The sequence below is a fragment of the Triticum dicoccoides genome, chromosome 4A (genome assembly GCF_002162155.2).
Source record: "Triticum dicoccoides isolate Atlit2015 ecotype Zavitan chromosome 4A, WEW_v2.0, whole genome shotgun sequence".
Classification (NCBI taxonomy): Eukaryota; Viridiplantae; Streptophyta; class Magnoliopsida; order Poales; family Poaceae; genus Triticum; species Triticum dicoccoides.
In genome coordinates this window covers 607588001-607607968 of record NC_041386.1, presented here as the reverse complement: position 1 = coordinate 607607968, position 19968 = coordinate 607588001, and the positions used below count along the sequence as shown (strand labels likewise).

The following is a 19968-nucleotide window of genomic DNA, read 5'->3' as shown; positions in this document are numbered from 1 at the left end:
GTCAAATATATTTGTTAATTGTTTTTTGCATAGACAACATGCTTGATAACTTCCATTCGCGTACCGCACGTATTTCAAAACCTTTGTCAGCAAGGAATCCCTTTATTAATTTGAGGAAACCAATTTTCAATTGAAAACAAGGCATCTTCTAATTACTCAGTAATTTGAGAATATGTGGTTGTATAATGTACGTACTATCGATTTGGTTGGTAACATGTGAGCTAGAAGTAAATGAGCACTTGTGGAGTTTAATTAAATTGTCCGTTGCCGTCGTGTAGACGCCAGTTTGTAGGGGGATTTTAAGCAGCAACTTTGATAATGGGGTTGAAGAAAAAGATGATCGCCAAAAGAGAATACTTCAGGCGAATTTTAAGCGGCAACTTGGGTTTCAAACAAAAGATGACCAGCCAGTTTGTAGGGTAATTTTAAGCAACAACTTTGATAATTGGGTTTCGAACAAAAGATGATCGCTAGAAGAGAATACTTCAGGACCAGCTGAATTAGGCGACATATCGGACATAGCTCTTGGATAAAATTGACTCCCACCATTTGATTGAAGTACCAAGTAGAGAAGGGCCCATGTATGCCCTGTCATCTCTCTTAACAAGGGTGTACAAACATAATCTCTGAATTTTATTTGGTGGTGCTCCATAGAAGATTACTTGCTCCTTGCAGCATTGTATATTTAACATGCAGGAATTCAGCTATAGAAGCCCAACCGTAGAAAACCAAAACCATGGAGTTAGTAACTAATAGCCGAATAATAAATAATCTCACTGGAAGCGGTGAATTAGGCCACCACTATTTCTGCAATTTCAAAAGCATACAAGTGCAGGAACCGGTGCGATTGAGAATATGCCTGCATTTCCTACGATTGCAACAAAACATTCAGCGATGTGATAGATATTTGTACTGCTAAGAAATATTTTGACAGGGACCAGGTAACACGTTTACCGGAAAAGGCGTGCTCCGGCCTCAGCCGAGCAGGCGGTGGAGGGCGTACGCGAACGAGCGGTGCATGAGCCGCCCCTTGGTCCGGGCGATTGAGCATGCGTGCTACAACAGCGCTGCCACTGCTCATCTGTCTAATGTGCTACTGCATACTTTATGAATCGAAGCTTACAAATTAAGTGGCATTCTATCATAAGAGTGTTATTCGCCTGCAAGTATAGCATTCTCAAGAAAGGTTTGCATACCCAAAAGACCAGACCTTAAATTAGCCTTATTTCATAAAACACATTCAGAAAGGCTCACCATGTATCCACTGTTGCAGTGTCTATAAAAGAGCTCTTTTTCCTTGCATCGGTGAGTTAATTTTTTGATCTCTACCAACAGGAAGCACATGTAACTATATTTTTTTTGGACGAACACGTGTAACTATATTTAAAAACATGAACATCTGCTATCTTCATCAATAAATAAACAGTAAAAAGCAGAGGACCAAGCCCAAATAATTCGGCATGAATGTTACTGATCAGTTTTGTTAATGTGTAAGTACATCAAACATGTTCGAACAAGCAGGAGGTGATGCTTTATGACATGTGTGCTTGGAACACAACAATCGGATGAATTGGAAGAAAAAAGATGAAGCGAGTTTAGAGATCGATATGGCGATAGAAAAGGAGATGGCTGAGAAGAACAGAGGAAATGAGAGGAGTAATTAGAAAGCGAGAAAAAGGTCAGAAAAAGATCCCCTGGTCATTCATGTTAGTTTCCTCTCCAAACTTAATGCATCCGCCAAACCTTGAACAAGAGAAGGACGGGGTGTGTGCCTGCAACCCATTATCACCTCGGCTCATGATTAAAAGAAATATTTCAGATATTAAAGTACCAAAAAATATGAGCAGTGCCGTGATCAATCCAGTAAATACTACAGGGCTTCACTAATTTAAAAATATTAGCTTGAGATAACATATTTTGACTTTCCTTTGCCCATATTAACATATCGTTGCTGACAGATAATAAACTTTTCATCAAAGATAATGCAAGATGAATTTAATAAACAACATAATCATGGTCTTTAATTTTTTGTTAATTATTTGAAGTAAAAACAGGATGCTATTCACCTGAATATGTAAAAACATCAAAGTAAATATATCTATTTTTGCCCAATTAATTCGAATATCGACATACAAATCCAGCATGTTTATGGAACCTTGTAATGGGAGTGGTTTGCCAAGGCTCGAATTCACAAAGAATGAATCCTTGAGATTTTGGTTTCAGGATGATACTGAATAGTATTGCAGTTGGGTACAAACTGTTTGCTTGAAGGAAAAATTGAACACCATTAATTAACCCTCTTATCATTTCACTTACCTACATATTCAAAAGAAGAAAACTTCAGTACACACACATAGGCAGTATAGCAAGTAACACACCACTGATATGAAATGCCGCTGAAGAGTAATTCATGTAGCTTAGAGAATCATGCTATTTTTTTCTGATTAAAGACACCAGCTGTGTTCACCAATTTAGAAAACATACACCTAAAAGATTGACTTGCTAATTCCGGAAATGTTGATGCAACACCAATGCATCAAGTTGTGGAGTATAAATTTATTTTTTGTCTTCACAAAAAATAGTATGACAAGCTCACGCAATCTAGAATGAGTGTTTTTAGCATGGAGGATTATATTGATGTACGTGATTTTGAAAGCAAGCAAACAATTAGTTATATGTACAATAGTCGCTAGTGTACCTTTAGAAATGAAAAATCCCGACAAACATTGACTAACCTCTGGATTGTTGCTTCTTGTAAGAATGCATCAGGAACCTTCAAAATGTCCTGGATAAGTAAAACATGAACCCTCCAGCGTTTCTCGGTAAAATGAAATGAAAAGGTCTTCTGTAGATGCTACAACAAAATGCTATCAAATGATCTCCACTCAGAACTACTTGAAGTATTTTCATCTCCATTTTTTTGAAGATTCTTATGAATGTTGAGATCAATCTGCATACTGAAGGGCCAAGTAATAACAAAAGCTAGTAAAACAATCTCATAAATGTTTGTGAACTTGAGATACCCTGCACGTAGCTAGCAACGTATATATGCATACTGAAGTAATCTTATTGCTTCCTAGCCCCTAGGGATGGACCAGTAACAAAAGCTAGTTACACAATCTGATAAATGCATGTGAACTTAATGATACCCTGCACACAGCTAGCAATGTATGTGAGTCACTGGCGCGTGGATGAACAGAAGCAACAACTTGTACACCCCTGTCTGTGCAGCCTGTGCAAAGGAACGTCAGCTTCGACGGCTTGTACGTTCGGGCTGCAGATAATACCGATGATAGCTGCGTCCCCAGCAGCAGGAGGAAGGTTGTGGTGCTGGTATGTATGTCCAGGGCCATCCGGATGAATGGCGGCGGCAAACTGAGACAGGATGTTGCTGGAAGAGGGAAGGCCTGCAGTAGATGGACGTGCATGGATAGGAGGCCGTTCTCTCCAATTCACCACGACCACAAGCACAACACCACAGCCATGAGCGGCACCGTGCCTACCTCTCCTCCTGGCTACAACATACAAGGATAGTGACACGACGATCTGTCAGTATGGAGGAAACGGCCAGCAGTGGTGCGGGTGCGTGAGATGGAAATTACCGATGTACCTTCGTATCCGCTTCGCACCGCTACTTGGGACCAGCCCCTTCGATCTGTGATTCACATCGACGCTCGAGCGATCGTTTGCGAGGAACATGGGTTCTTGCCATAGAGGGAAGAAACGACATACGGTTTGAGGTTTAGAAAAGAAGAAAGATATCGGCAGGGGGTCTGGTTAGGAAAGAATAAATCAGAATTGGGAGAGGAGCAGGAGGGATTGAGGGAAGGAGATAAGGAAATGAGAGGGAGCGATTCAGGGAAGGAGATCGGGAATATCCAAAACAACGATTGAAAGAAAGGAAAAAAAGGGGTTTTTATGGGGAAGGAATCGGTGGGGTCGTACAAGAGGGGAGGGAGGAAACGGAACGATGGGGAAGCTAATGAAACCAAACAAAAACGTACTCCTCCTTTAGGAGTACAGACAGGGAAATAATATAAGGAATTTTCTCATGATGATACGTGATCACAACCATCATTAACGTGGGACGGTGGTGGGAGGTGAGACTAAAATAAACCAGACGAAAATAAACCATGGATACTATTCACCAACTCAGACATTAGGAGTAGAGATTTGGGCCATAGCCTACTGCATACCTGGGGCGGGCCCCCTTGATCTCGGAGGCCCGGGGCGGCCGCCCCCCTGTCCCCCTTAGGGCCGGCCCTGCTTCTGTCCCGGTTCTAGCCATCAACCGGGACTAAAGAGATGCCTATATATATGATCGCCCTGCCCACTCACTCCTTTGTTTTTTGGCCAGCCAGCGTGTGGGAGGTGTGTGCTGCTCTGCTCTCACCTCCTATGCACATGAGGTGTTCGATGAAATGCCCGAGCTGCACTTAAGCTTTCTCCTCTCCAAGCTCGACCTCTAAGCTACATTTTCCTTAAGATTTGTCTAGGTTTCACGGTGCATCAACTACACAAGTATTCTAAAAGGTTATCAACTTCATCCTTTCATCTCTCACTGATAGTTTAGCTCATTTAAAATGCTTTAGAAGTAGAGTGGTTTGTGGGCTTTAGATGCACAATTTAAGCTCAAATTCACTTCTTAGAGTCTGCACATGTGTAGGGTGCGGTCCCGTCCCCGTCCTCGTCCTCACAACTGTCGATCACCCATTCCAATTTCGTCGCTAGCACCACCGTGGTGAGCCTCTTGTTCTTATCTTCTTTTTAAAAGGAAAAAAATTCTTACTTGTATGATTTAGATAGCTACTTGTATAATTTTCTTACTTTATTTTTGTTTGTTATTATATAGTGCCATGGTTTTGGTATCAGCCCGCGTCGACTCTCGTCCGGTCTATGATTCGGATGTGGTATATTATCTTTTATAACTATTTGTTTCATTTAGTGTTTATGACAATTATGTCGACCAACGTGACTTAGATGTTTTTATCTAGGAGTTATGTGAACCAGAAATTCCAACCGACCCTCTTGTCGAGAGGTTAAATTTGGTTAAAAAAGAACACAATTATTTGAAATAAAAATTGAAAAGAATTGAAGAGGAGAAGATGAAATTGGAGTTGCATGTTGTCGATGTCGTCGATGATCACAAGATCCAGATGGATGCGCAATGCGCTTGAAGATTAGAAAGATTAGAAAATATGCCATTGATAATCAGGCTTGGTATCATTATGTTGTTGGATCAATTGTTACCTTAGTTGTGATTATGATCGTATTTTTTGTTGCATTTAAATGTTTTACATAGTTGTATGTTAATTTCAATGTATGTTTTAATTAGATGCTCTATAGAGTTGTATGTTGTTCTATGAGAATTATGTATGAACTTTATGTATTTTTTTCAATAAAACATTTGATCACTACTATACTTTGATTTTAATGTGATGATGAACTTGTATTAATTTGGTCACTTATCTATTCATGATGTTCTGTAATGGTTTTTTATATACATAATTATATAATGCACGCAGATGAACCGGCAATGGATGTACGGTGACCGACGCACCTCCGACTACATTGAGGGCCTGCATAAGTTTCTCGAGGTGGCCGAGGAAAACAAGCAGAATGGTTTTATGTATTGTCCATGTACTATCTATGGGAATACGAAGGATTACTCTAACTCGAAAACCCTTCACTTGCACCTGCTTGAGAAGGGTTTCATGCCACACTATAATGTTTGGACCAAGCACGGAGAAAGAGGGGTTATGATGGAAGACAATGAAGAAGAAGAGGATGATGCCAACTATCCTATGTTCCCTGAATGCGATGATAATGCAACTAGGGGCGCTGAAGATCAAGAGGCACCAGATGTGCCCGATGATGATGTTCGTCGGGTCATTGTTGATGCACAGAGAGAATGCGAAAGTTAAAGGGAGAAGTTGAAGTTTGATCGCATGTTAGAGGATCACAAAAAAGGGTTGTGCCCAAATTGCGAAGATGACAACACAAAACTTGCTACCACACTGGAATTGCTGCAATGGAAGGTAGGCAATGGTGTATCTGTCAAGGGATTTGGTTCGCTACTGAAAATAATGAAGAAGAAGCTTCCAAAGGATAACGAATTACCCAACAGTACGTACGAAGCAAAGAAGGTTCTATGCCCTCTAGGATTGGAGGTGCAGAAGATACATGCATGCCTAATGACTGCATCCTCTATCGCGGTGAGTACGAGAATTTGAACGCGTGCCCGGACGGTGCATTGCGGTATAAGATCTGACGAGATGACCCTGGTGATGTTGAGGACAAGTGCCCCAGAAAGAGGTTCCTGCCAAGGTGATGTGGTATGCTCCTATAACACCACGATTGAAACATTTGTCCAGAAACAAAGAGCATGCCAAGTCGATGCGATGGCACAAGGAAGACCGTAAGAAAGACGGGAAGTTAAGAGCACCCGTTGATGGGTCATAGTGGAGAAAAATCAAGAGAAAGTGAGGGGGCGGGGACTTTGCAGGTGACGCAAGGAACGCATGGTTTGGTTTAAGTGCAGATGGCATTAATCCTTTTGGGGAGCAGAGCAACAATCATAGCACCTAGCTCGTGACTCTATGTATCTATAACATTCCTCCTTGGTTGCGCATGAAGTGGTAGTTCATTATGATGCCAGTGCTCATCCAAGGCCCTAAGAAACCCGGCAACGACATTGATGTGTACCTAAGGCCATTAGTTGAAGAACTTCTACAACTGTGGAATGAAAAAGGCGTACATGTGTGGGATGAGCACAAATAGCAGGAATTTGACCTACGAGCGTTGTTGTTTGTAACTGATAACCCACAAGTATAGGGGATCAATTGTAGCCTCTTTCGATAAGTAAGAGTGTTGAACCCAACGGGAGCTAAAGGAAGAACAAATATTCCCCCATGTTCTATTGACCACCGATACAACTCTACGCGCGCTTGACATTCGCTTTACCTAGAACAAGTATGAAACTAGAAGGACTTTGTAGGTGTTGTTGGATAGGCTTGCAAGAATATAAAGAACACGTAAATATAAACTAGGGGCAATTTAAATAAAGAAGTAATAAAGTAAATATAGCGAGTGTGGAAAAGTGGTGGTAGGAGTCACGAAATTGTCCCTAAGCAATTGACTACTTTACTAGACCGATAGCATGTTTTATGTGGGAGAGGCATAAGCTAACATACTTTCTCTTCTTGGATCATATGCACTTATGACTGGAACTCTAGCAAGCATCCGCAACTACTAAAGATCATTAAGGTAAAAGCCAACCATAGCATTAAAGCATCAAGTCCCATTTATCCCATACGCCACAACCCCCTTACTCGGGTTTATGCTTCTGTCACTCAAGCAACCCACTATAAGTGAATCATGAACGTATTGCAACATCCTACAGCGGGAGTCCCTCGTGCTTGCGCGACACGGAGGGCACAATAGGACAGCAACATAACCACAAGCAAATTAAACCAATCATAGAAATTCATCAATCACCAGTAGGACAATGAAAATCTACTCAGACATCATAGGATGGCGACACATCATTGGATAATAATATGAAGCATAAAGCACCATGTTCAAGCAGAGGGTACAGCAGGTTGCGGGAGAGTGGACCGCTAAATATAGATGGGGGAAGGTGATGGAGATGTTAGTGAAGATGGCGGAGGTGTTGGTGAAGATCGCGGTGATGATGATGGCCCCCGGCAGCATTCCGGCGCCACCGGAAGCAAGGGGGAGAGAGCCCCCCTTCTTCTTCTTCTTCTTCTTCTTACTTGACCTTCTCCCTAGATGGGAGAAGGGTTTCCCCTCTGGTCCTTGGTTCCCATGGCATGGGAGGGGCGAGAGCCCCTCCGAGATTGGATCTGTCTTTCTGTCTCTCTCTATTTCTGCGTTCTCTCTTTCCGCCCCTTCATTGTTTCTTATATATCCGGAGATCCGTAACTCCGATTGGATTGAAACCTTCGCCCAGATTTTTCTCCGAAAATTAGCTTTCTTGCGGCAAAAGAAGAGCATCAACCACCTTACGGGGTGCCCACAAGGGTCAGGGGCGCGACCCCTGCCTCGTGGCTATTGGGTTTCGTAGTAATTTCAAAAAAATTCCTACGCACACGCAAGATCATGTGATGCATAGCAACGAGAGGGGAGAGTGTTGTCTACGTACCCACACAGACCAACTGCGGAAGCATTGACGCAACTTAGAGGAAGTAGTCGTACGTCTTCACGATCCAACCGATCAAGCACCGAAACTATGACACCTCTCAGTTCAAGCACACGTTCAGCTCGATGACGATCCCCGGACTCCGATCCAGCAAAGTGTCGGGGAAGAGTTCCGTCAGCACGACGGCGTGGTGACGATCTTGATGTACTACAGTAGCAGGGCTTCGCCTAAACTCCGCTACAGTATTATCGAGGACTATGGTGGCTGGGGGCACCGCACACGGCTAAGGAATAGATCACGTGGATCAACTTGTGTGTTCTAGGGTGCCTTCTACCTTAGTATATAAAGGACCAAAGGGGGGAGGCTGGCCGGACACAAGGGGCGCGCCAGGAGAGTCCTACTCCCTCCGGGAGTAGGATTCCCCCCCCCCAATCCTAGTTGGAATAGGATTCCTCGGGGGGGGGGGGGAGAGAGAGGGGGCCGGCCACCTCTCCTAGTCCTAATAGGACTAGGGGAGGGGGGAGGTGCGCATCCCACCTTGGGCTGTCCCTTTCTCCTTTCCACTAAAGCCCACTAAGGCCCATATGGTTCCCGGGGGGTTCCGGTAACCTCCCGGTACTCCGGTAAAATCCCGATTTCACCCGAAACACTTTCGATATCCAAACATAGGCTTCCAATATATCAATCTTTATGTCTCGACCAATTCGAGACTCCTCGTTATGTCCGTGATCACATCCGGGACTCCGAACAACCTTCGGTACATCAAAATGCATAAACTCATAATATAACTGTCATCGTAACCTTAAGCGTGCGGACCCTACGGGTTTGAGAACAATGTAGACATGACCGAGACACGTCTCTGGTCAATAACCAATAGCGGGACCTGGATGCCCATATTGGCTCCTACATATTCTACAAAGATCTTTATCGGTCAGACCGCATAACAACATACGTTGTTCCCTTTGTCATCGGTATGTTACTTGCCCGAGATTCGATCGTCGGTATTCCAATACCTAGTTCAATCTCGTTACCGGCAAGTCTCTTTACTCATTCTGTAATACATCATCTCGCAACTAACTCATTAGTTGTAATGCTTGCAAGGCTTATGTGATGTGCATTGCCGAGAGGGCCCAGAGATACCTCTCCGTCAATCGGAGTGACAAAACCTAATCTCGAAATACGCCAACCCAACATGTACCTTTGGAGACACCTGTAGTACTCCTTTATAATCACCCAGTTACGTTGTGATGTTTGGTAGCACACAAAGTGTTCCTCTGACAAACGGGAGTTGCATAATCTCATAGTCATAGGAACATGTATAAGTCATGAAGAAAGCAATAGCAACATACTAAATGATCGGGTGCTAAGCTAATGGAATGGGTCATGTCAATCAGATCATTCAACTAATGATGTGATCCTGTTAATCAAATGACAACTCTTTGTCCATGGTTAGGAAACATAACCATCTTTGATTAACAAGCTAGTCTAGTAGAGGCATACTAGTGACACTCTGTTTGTCTATGTATTCACACATGTATCATGTTTCCGGTTTAATACAATTTTAGCATGAATAATAAACTTTTATCATGATATATAAGGAAATAAATAATAACTTTATTATTGCCTCTAGGGCATATTTCCTTCAGTCTCCCACTTGCACTAGAGTCAATAATCTAGATTACACAGTAATGATTCTAACACCCATGGAGCCTTGGTGCTGATCATGTTTTGCTCGTGGAAGAGGCTTAGTCAACGGGTCTGCAACATTCAGATCCGTATGTATCTTGCAAATCTATATGTCTCCCACCTGGACTAGATCCCGGATGGAATTGAAGCGTCTCTTGATGTGCTTGGTTCTCTTGTGAAATCTGGATTCCTTTGCCAAGGCAATTGCACCAGTATTGTCACAAAAGATTTTCATTGGACCCGATGCACTAGGTATGACACCTAGATCGGATATGAACTCCTTCATCCAGACTCCTTCGTTCGCTGCTTCCGAAGCAGCTATGTACTCCGCTTCACATGTAGATCCCGCTACGACGCTTTGTTTAGAACTGCACCAACTGACAGCTCCACCGTTTAATGTAAACACGTATCCGGTTTGCGATTTAGAATCGTCCGGATCAGTCTCAAAGTTTGCATCATCGTAACCTTTTACGATGAGCTCTTTGTCACCTCCATATACGAGAAACATATCCTTAGTCCTTTTCAGGTATTTCAGGATGTTCTTGACCGCTGTCCAGTGATCCACTCCTGGATTACTTTGGTACCTCCCTGCTAGACTTATAGCAAGGCACACATCGGGTCTGGTACACAGCATTGCATACATGATAGATCCTATGGCTGATGCATAGGGAACATCTTTCATATTCTCTCTATCTTCTGCAGTGGTCGGGCATTGAGTCTTACTCAATTTCACACCTTGTAACACAGGCAAGAATCCTTTCTTTGCTTGATCCATTTTGAACTTCTTCAAAATTTTGTCAAGGTATGTTGTTTGTGAAAGTCCAATTAAGCGTTTTGATCTATCTCTATAGATCTTTATGCCTAATATGTAAGCAGCTTCACCAAGGTCTTTCATTGAAAAACTCTTATTCAAGTATCCCTTTATGCTATCTAGAAATTCTATATCATTTCCAATTAGTAATATGTCATCCACATATAATATTAGAAATGCTACAGAGCTCCCACTCACTTTCTTGTAAATACAGGCTTCTCCGAAAGTCTGTATAAAACCAAATGCTTTGATCACACTATCAAAGCGTTTATTCCAACTCCGAGAGGCTTGCACCAGTCCATAAATGGATCACTGGAGCTTGCACACTTTGTTAGCTCCTTTTGGAACGACAAAACCTTCTGGTTGCATCATATACAACTCTTTTTCCAGAAATCCATTCAGGAATGCAGTTTTGACATCCATTTGCCAAATTTCATAATCATAAAATGCGGCAATTGCTAACATGATTCAGACGGACTTAAGCATCGCTACGGGTGAGAAGGTCTCATCGTAGTCAATCCCTTGAACTTGTCGAAAACCTTTCGCGACAAGTCGAGCTTTGTAGATAGTAACATTACCATCAGCGTCAGTCTTCTTCTTAAAGATCCATTTATTCTCAATTGCTTGCCGATCATCGGGCAAGTCAACCAAAGTCCATACTTTGTTCTCATACATGGATCCCATCTCAGATTTCATGGCTTCAAGCCACTTTGCGGAATCTGGGCTCACCATCGCTTCTTCATAGTTCGTAGGTTCATCATGATCTAGTAGCATGATTTCCAGAACAGGATTACCGTACCACTCTAGCGCGGATCTTACTCTGGTTGATCTACGAGGTTCAGTAGTATCTTGATCTGAAGTTTCATGACTATCATCATTAGCTTCCTCACTTATTGGTGTAGGTGTCGCGGAAACAGTTTTCTGTGATGTACTACTTTCCAATAAAGGAGCAGGTACAGTTACCTCGTCAAGTTCTACTTTCCTCCCACTCACTTCTTTCAAGAGAAACTCCTTCTCTAGAAAGGATCCATTCTTAGCAACGAATGTTTTGCCTTCGGATCTGTGATAGAAGGTGTACCCAACAGTCTCCTTTGGGTATCCTATGAAGACACATTTCTCCGATTTGGGTTCGAGCTTATCAGGTTGAAGCTTTTTCACATAAGCATCGCAGACCCAAACTTTAAGAAACGACAACTTTGGTTTCTTGCCAAACCACAGTTCATAAGGCGTCGTCTCAACGGATTTTGATGGTGCCCTATTTAACGTGAATGCGGCCGTCTCTAGAGCGTATCCCCAAAACGATAGCGGTAAATCAGTAAGAGACATCATAGATCGCACCATATCTGGTAAAGTACGATTACGACGTTCGGACACACCATTACGCTGTGGTGTTCCAGTGGCGTGAGTTGCGAAACTATTCCACAATTTTTCAAATGTACACCAAACTCGTAACTCAAATATTCTCCTCCACGATCAGATCGTGGAAACTTTATTTTCTTGTTACGATGATTTTCAACTTCACTCTGAAATTCTTTGAACTTTTCAAATGTTTCAGACTTATGTTTCATTAAGTAGATATACCCATATCTGCTTCAGTCATATATGAAGGTGAGAAAATAACGATATCCACCATGAGCCTCAATATTCATCGGACCACATACATCGGTATGTATGATTTCCAAAAAATCTGTTGCTCTCTCCATAGTACCAGAGAACGGTGTTTTAGTCATCTTGCCCATGAGGCACGGTTCACAAGTACCAAGTGATTCATAATCAAGTGGTTCCAAAAGTCCATCAGTATGGAGTTTCTTCATGCGCTTTACACCGATATGACCTAAACGACAGTGCCACAAATAAGTTGCACTTTCATTATCAACTCTGCATCTTTCAGCTTCAACATTATGAATATGTGTATCACTACTATCGAGATTCATCAAAAATAGACCACTTTTCAAAGGTGCATGACCATAAAAGATATTACTCATATAAATAGAACAACCATTATTCTATGATTTAAATGAATAACCGTCTCGCATCAAACAAGATCCAGATATAATGTTCATGCTCAACGCTGGCACCAAATAACAATTATTTAGGTCTAATATTAATCCCGAAGGTAGATGTAGAGGTAGCGTGCCGACCGCGATCACATCGACTTTGGAACCGTTTCCCACGCGCATCGCCACCTCGTCCTTTGCCAGTGCCCGCTTATTCCGTAGTCCCTGTTTCGAGTTGCAAATATTAGCAACAGAACTAGTATCAAATACCCAGGTGCTACTGCGAGCTCTAGTAAGGTACACATCAATAACATGTATATCACATATACCTTTGTTCACCTTGCCATCCTTCTTATCCGCCAAATACTTGGGGCAGTTCCGCTTCCAGTGACCAGTCTGCTTGCAGTAGAAGCACTCAGTTTCAGGCTTAGGTCCAGACTTGGGTTTCTTCTCCTGAGCAGCAACTTGTTTGCTGTTCTTCTTGAAGTTCCCCTTCTTCTTCCCTTTGCCCTTTTTCTTGAAACTAGTGGTCTTGTTGACCATCAATACTTGATGCTCTTTCTTGATTTCTACCTCCGCAGCTTTTAGCATTGCGAAGAGCTCGGGAATAGTCTTGTTCATCCCTTGCATATTATAGTTCATCACGAAGCTCTTGTAGCTTGGTGGCAGTGATTGGAGAATTCTGTCAATGACGCAATCATCTGGAAGATTAACTCCCAATTGAATCAAGTGATTATTATACCCAGACATTTTGAGTATATGCTCACTGACAGAACTGTTCTCCTCTATCTTGCAGCTATAGAACTTATTGGAGACTTCATATCTCTCAATCCGGGCATTTGCTTGAAATATTAACTTCAACTCCTGAAACATCTCATATGCTCCATGACGTTCAAAACGTCGTTGAAGTCCCGATTCTAAGCCGTAAACCATGGCACACCGAACTATCGAGTAGTCATCAGCTTTGCTCTGCCAGACGTTCATAACATCCGGCGTTGCTCCTGCAGCAGGCCTGGCACCCAGCGGTGCTTCCGGGACGTAATTCTTCTGTGCAGCAATGAGGATAATCCTCAAGTTACGGACCCAGTCCGTGTAATTGCTACCATCATCTTTCAACTTTGCTTTCTCAGGGAACGTATTAAAATTCAACGGAACAACAGCACGAGCCATCTATCTACAATCAACATAAACAAGCAAGATACTATCAGGGACTAAGTTCATGATAAATTTAAGTTCAATTAATCAAATTACTTAAGAACTCCCACTTAGATAGACATCCCTCTAATCCTCTAAGTGATCACATGATCCAAATCAACTAAACCATAACCAATCATCACGTGAGATGGAGTAGTTTTCAATGGTGAACATCGTTATGTTGATCATATCTACTATATGATTCACGTTCGACCTTTCGGTCTCCGTGTTCCGAGGCCATATCTACATATGCTAGGCTCATCAAGTTTAACCTGAGTATTCTGCGTGTGCAAAACTGGCTTGCACCCGTTGTAGATGGACGTAGAGCTTATCACACCCGATCATCACGTGGTGTCTGGGCACGACGAACTTTGGCAACGGTGCATACTCAGGGAGAACACTTCTTGATAATTTAGTGAGAGATCATCTTATAATGCTACCGTCAATCAAAGAAAGATAAGATGCATAAAAGGATAAACATCACATGCAATCAATATAAGTGATATGATATGGCCATCATCATCTTGTGCTTGTGATCTCCATCTTCGAAGCACCGTCATGATCACCATCGTCACCGGCGCGACACCTTGATCTCCATCGCAGCATCGTTGTCGTCTCGCCAATCTTATGCTTCCACGACTATCACTACTGCTTAGTAATAAAGTAAAGCATTACATCGCGATTGCATTGCATACAATAAAACGACAACCATAAGGCTCCTGCCAGTTGCCGATAACTTGGTCACAAAACATGATCATCTCATACAATAAAATTCAGCATCATGTCTTGACCATATCACATCACAACAAGCCCTGCAAAAACAAGTTAGACGTCCTCTACTTTGTTGTTGCAAGTTTTACGTGGCTGCTACGGGCTTAAGCAAGAACCAATCTCACCTACGCATCAAAACCACAACGATAGTTTGTCAAATAGACTCCGTTTTAACCTTCGCAAGGACCGGGCGTAGCCATATCGGTTCAACTAAAGTTGGAGGGACAGTCGCCCGCAAGCCACCTATGTGCAAAGCACGTCGGGGGAACCGGTCTCGCGTAAGCGTACGCGTAAGGTTGGTCCGGGTCGTCTCGTCCAACAATGATGCCGAACCAAAGTATGACATGCTGGTAGGCAGTATGACTTATATCGTCCACAACTCACTTGTGTTCTACTCGTGCAAATAACATCATCATAAATAACCTAGGCTCGGATGCCACTGTTGGGTTTCGTAGTAATTTCAAAAAAATTCCTACGCACACGCAAGATCATGTGATGCATAGCAACGAGAGGGGAGAGTGTTGTCTACGTACCCACGCAGACCGACTGCGGAAGCGTTGACGCAACATAGAGGAAGTAGTCGTACGTCTTAACGATCCAACCGATCAAGCACCGAAACTACGGCACCTCCGAGTTCAAGCACACGTTCAGCTCGATGACGATCCCCGGACTCCGATCCAGCAAAGTGTCGGGGAAGAGTTCCGTCAGCACGACGGCGTGGTGACGATCTTGATGTACTACAGCAGCAGGGCTTCGCCTAAACTCCGCTACAGTATTATCAAGGACTATGGTGGCTGGGGGCACCGCACACGACTAAGGAATAGATCACGTGGATCAACTTGTGTGTTCTAGGGTGCCTCTACCTCAGTATATAAAGGACCAAAGGGGGGAGGCTGGCCAGCCACAAGGGGTGCGCCAGGAGAGTCCAACTCCCTCCGGGAGTAGGATGCCCCCGCCCCCAATCCTAGTTGGAATAGGATTCCTCGGGGGGGGGGGGGGAGAGAGAGGGGGCCGACCACCTCTCCTACTCCTAATAGGACTAGGGGAGGGGCGAGGTGCGCATCCCACCTTGGGCTGTCCCTTTCTCCTTTCCACTAAAGCCCACTAAGGCCCATATGGTTCCCGGGGGGTTCCGGTAACCTCCCGGTACTCCGGTAAAATCCCGATTTCACCCGGAACACTTCCGATATCCAAACATAGGCTTCCAATATATCAATCTTTATGTCTCGACCAATTCGAGACTCCTCGTCATGTCCGTGATCACATCCGGGACTCCGAACAACCTTCGGTACATCAAAATGCATAAACTCATAATATAACTGTCATCGTAACCTTAAGCGTGCGGACCCTACGGGTTCGAGAACAATGTAGACATGACCGAGACATGTCTCCAGTCAATAACCAATAGCGGGACCTGGATGCCCATATTGGCTCCTACATATTCTACGAAGATCTTTATCGGTCAGACCGCATAACAACATACGTTGTTCCCTTTGTCATCGGTATGTTACTTACCCGAGATTCGATCGTCGGTATTCCAATACCTAGTTCAATCTCGTTACCGGCAAGTCTCTTTACTCGTTCTGTAATACATCATCTCGCAACTAACTCATTAGTTGTAATGCTTGCAAGGCTTATGTGATGTGCATTACCGAGAGGGCCCAGAGATACCTCTCCGACAATCGGAGTGACAAAACCTAATCTCGAAATACGCCAACCCAACATGTACCTTTGGAGACACCTGTAGTACTCCTTTATAATCACCCAATTACGTTGTGACGTTTGGTAGTACCGAAAGTGTTCCTCCGGTAAACGGGAGTTGCATAATCTCATAGTTATAGGAACATGTATAAGTCATGAAGAAAGCAATAGCAACATAATAAACGATCGGGTGCTAAGCTAATGGAATGGGTCATGTCAATCAGATCATTCAACTAATGATGTGACCTCGTTAATCAAATAACCACTCATTGTTCATGGTTAGGAAACATAACCATCTTTGATTAACGAGCTAGTTAAGTAGAGGCATACTAGTGACACTTTGTTTGTCTATGTATTCACACATGTATTATGTTTCCGATTAATACAATTCTAGCATGAATAATAAACATTTATCATGATTATAAGGAAATAAATAATAACTTTATTATTGCCTCTAGGGCATATTTCCTTCAGTGGCCCCCTCGGGCACCGTCTCGCGTTGATTTTTCTTCCCAAAAATCATAAATATTCCAAAAATAATCTCGGTCCATTTTTATCCCGTTTGGACTCCGTTTGATATTGGGTTTCTGCGAAACATAAAACATGCAACAAACAGGAACTGACACTGGGCACTGGATCAATATGTTAGTCCCAAAAATAGTATAAAAAGTTGCCAAAAGTATATGAAAGTTGAATAATATTGGCATGGAACAATAAAAAATTATAGATACGACAGATACGTATCAGCATCCCCAAGCTTAATTCATGCTCGTCCTCGAGTAGGTAAATGATAAAAAGATAATTTTTGATGTGGAATGCTACCTAGCATAATCTTGATCATGTAATCTAATCATGGCATGAATATTGAGACATGAGTGATTCAAGGCAATAGTCTATCATTTGATATAAAAACAATAATACTTCGAGCGTACTAATAAGGCAATCATGTCTTTTCAAAACAACATGGCCAAAGAAAGTTATCCCTGCAAAATCATATAGTCTGGCTATGCTCCATCTTCATCACACAAAATATTCAAATCATGCACAACCCCGATGACAAGCCAAGCAATTGTTTCATACTTTTGATGTTCTCAAACCTTTTCCACTTTCACGCAATACATGAGTGTGAGCCATGGATATAGCACTATAGGTGGAATAGAATATGATGGTGGAGGTTGTGTGGAGAAGACAAAAAGGGAGAAAGTCTCACATCGACGCGGCTAATCAACGGGCTATGGAGATGCCCATCAATTGATGTCAATGCGAGGAGTAGGGATTGCCATGCAACGGATGCACTAGAGCTATAAGTGTATGAAAGCTCAAACTGAAACTAAGTGGGTGTGCATCCAACTTGCTTGCTCATGAAGACCTAGGGCATTTGAGGAGGCCCATCATTGAAATATACAAGCCAAGTTCTATAATGAAAATTCCCACTAGTATATGAAAGTGACAATATAGGAGACTCTATATGAAGAACATGGTGCTACTCTGAAGCACAAGTGGGTAAAGGATAGTAACATTGCCCCTTTTTTCTTTTCTCTTTTTTTTGGCGGGCTTCTTTGGCCCCCTTTTTTTATTTAGGCTTCTTTGGCCTCTTTTTTTATGGGGCAATGCTCTATAATGATGACCATCACACTTTTATTTTCTTACAACTCAATATTACAACTCGATACTAGAACAAAAATATGACTCTGTATGAATGCCTCCGGCGGTGTACCGGGATGTGCAGTGATCTAGCATAGCAAAGATATCATAAAACGGACAAGCCATGAAAACATCATGCTAGCTATCTTACAATTATGCAAGGCAATATGACAATGAATGCTCAAGTCATGTATATGATGATGATGATGGAAGTTGCATGGCAATATATCTCGGAATGGCTATGGAAATGCCATAATAGGTAGGTATGGTGGCTATTTTGAGGAAGATATAAGGAGGCTTATGTGTGATAGAGCGTATCGTATCACGGGGTTTGGATGCACCGGTGAAGTTTGCACCAACTCTCGAGGTGAGAAAGGGCAATGCACGGTACCGAAGAGGCTAGCAATGATGGAAGGGTGAGAGTGCGTATAATCCATGGAGTCAACATTAGTCATAAAAAACTCACATACTTACTGCAAAAATCTATTAGTCATTGAAACAAAGTACTATGTGCATGCTCCTAGGGGGGTAGATTGGTAGTAAAAGACCATCGCTTGTCCCCGACCGCCACTCATAAGGAAGAAAATCAATAAATACCTCATGCTCCAACTTCGTTACACAACGGTTCACCATACGTGCATGCAACGGGAATCACAAACTTCAACACAAGTATTTCTACAATTCACAACTACCCACTGGCATGACTCTAATATCACCATCTTTATATTGCAAAACTATTGCAAGAAATCAAACATATCATATTCAGCGATCTACAAGTTTATGTAGGATTTTATGACTAACAATGTGAATGACCAACTCCTGTTATCTCTCTAAATAGATATAAGTGAAGCAAGAGAGTTTAATTCTTTCTACAAAAGATATGCCCACGCTCTAACAAATTTAAGTGAAGCAAAAGAGCATTCTAAAAATGATGGTTTTCTATGTGAAGAGAAACAGGCAATCCAACCTTCAAATGATATAAGTGAAGCACATGAAGCATTCTATAAAGCCATACTCAAAAGATATAAGTGAAGTGCAATGAGCATTCTATAGATCAACCAAGGACTATCTCATACTAGCATGGTGCATAAAAGAAAAGTGAAAACTAGATGCAAAAGGCGCTCCAAGATTTGCACATATCGCATGAACGAAACGAATCCGAAAACATACCGATACTTGTTGAAGAAAGAAGGGATGCCTTCCGGGGCATCCAAAAGCTTAGACGCTTGAGTCTCCTTGAATATTTACTTGGGTTTCCTCGGGCATCCCCAAGCTTGATCTCTTGCCTCTCTTCCTTTTCCTCATATCGAGACCTCGATCAAACACTTCATCCACACAAAACTTCAACAGAAAACTCGATAAGATCCGTTAGCATAATAAAGCAAATCACTACTCTAGGTACTGTTGCAAACCAATTCATATTTTGTTTTTGCATTGTGTCTACTGTAATATAACTTTTCCATGGCTTAATCCACTGACAGAAATTGATAGTTTCATCAAAACAAGTAAAGTATGCATCAAAAACAGAATCTGTCTTAAACAGGACAGTCTGTAGTAATATCAACATTAACCATACTTCTGGAACCCAAAAATTTCTACAAAAAATAGGAAAAATAAAAAAATTGTACAGCAAGACAGTGCAAAAAATTTCAGAACCGTTTGACGTTCCAGTAAAAAATGTAAAATCGCGCACTACAGCCAAAGTTTCTGTCCAGCACCATACGAACCAACAAACATTGTAAACATCCTAAAGGCAAACCTTGTCACATTATTTTTATAATACAATGGAATTGTACAAGGGGATAATTATTTTTGATGAAAAAATTTCTGTAATTAAGATTCACAAAGTTTCCATAAGCATGAACAAAGTTCAAGGAGCTCCCCCACTTCAACAGTGCTTGTCCTTCTCACTTTCACTTTCCTTTTTGAAAAGTTTTGGGTCCCCTCTTTATTTTTTTGTTTTTAAACTATATGAAAGCACACAACAGAAATGAATGACTCTC

At 42.2% G+C, this 19968-nt stretch overlaps 1 long non-coding RNA gene across 1 annotated transcript; it reads right to left on the bottom strand.

Annotated features, from left to right (window-relative positions):
- Window positions 1-367: 367 nt before the first annotated feature.
- On the bottom strand, window positions 368-3864 carry LOC119289358. Its single transcript, XR_005141492.1, has 4 exons — window positions 3611-3864; window positions 2736-3515; window positions 955-2316; window positions 368-868 (listed from the first exon to the last, which is right to left on the bottom strand). It is a non-coding gene; the product is annotated as an uncharacterized LOC119289358 (long non-coding RNA).
- Between the last annotated feature and the right edge of the window lie 16104 nt (window positions 3865-19968).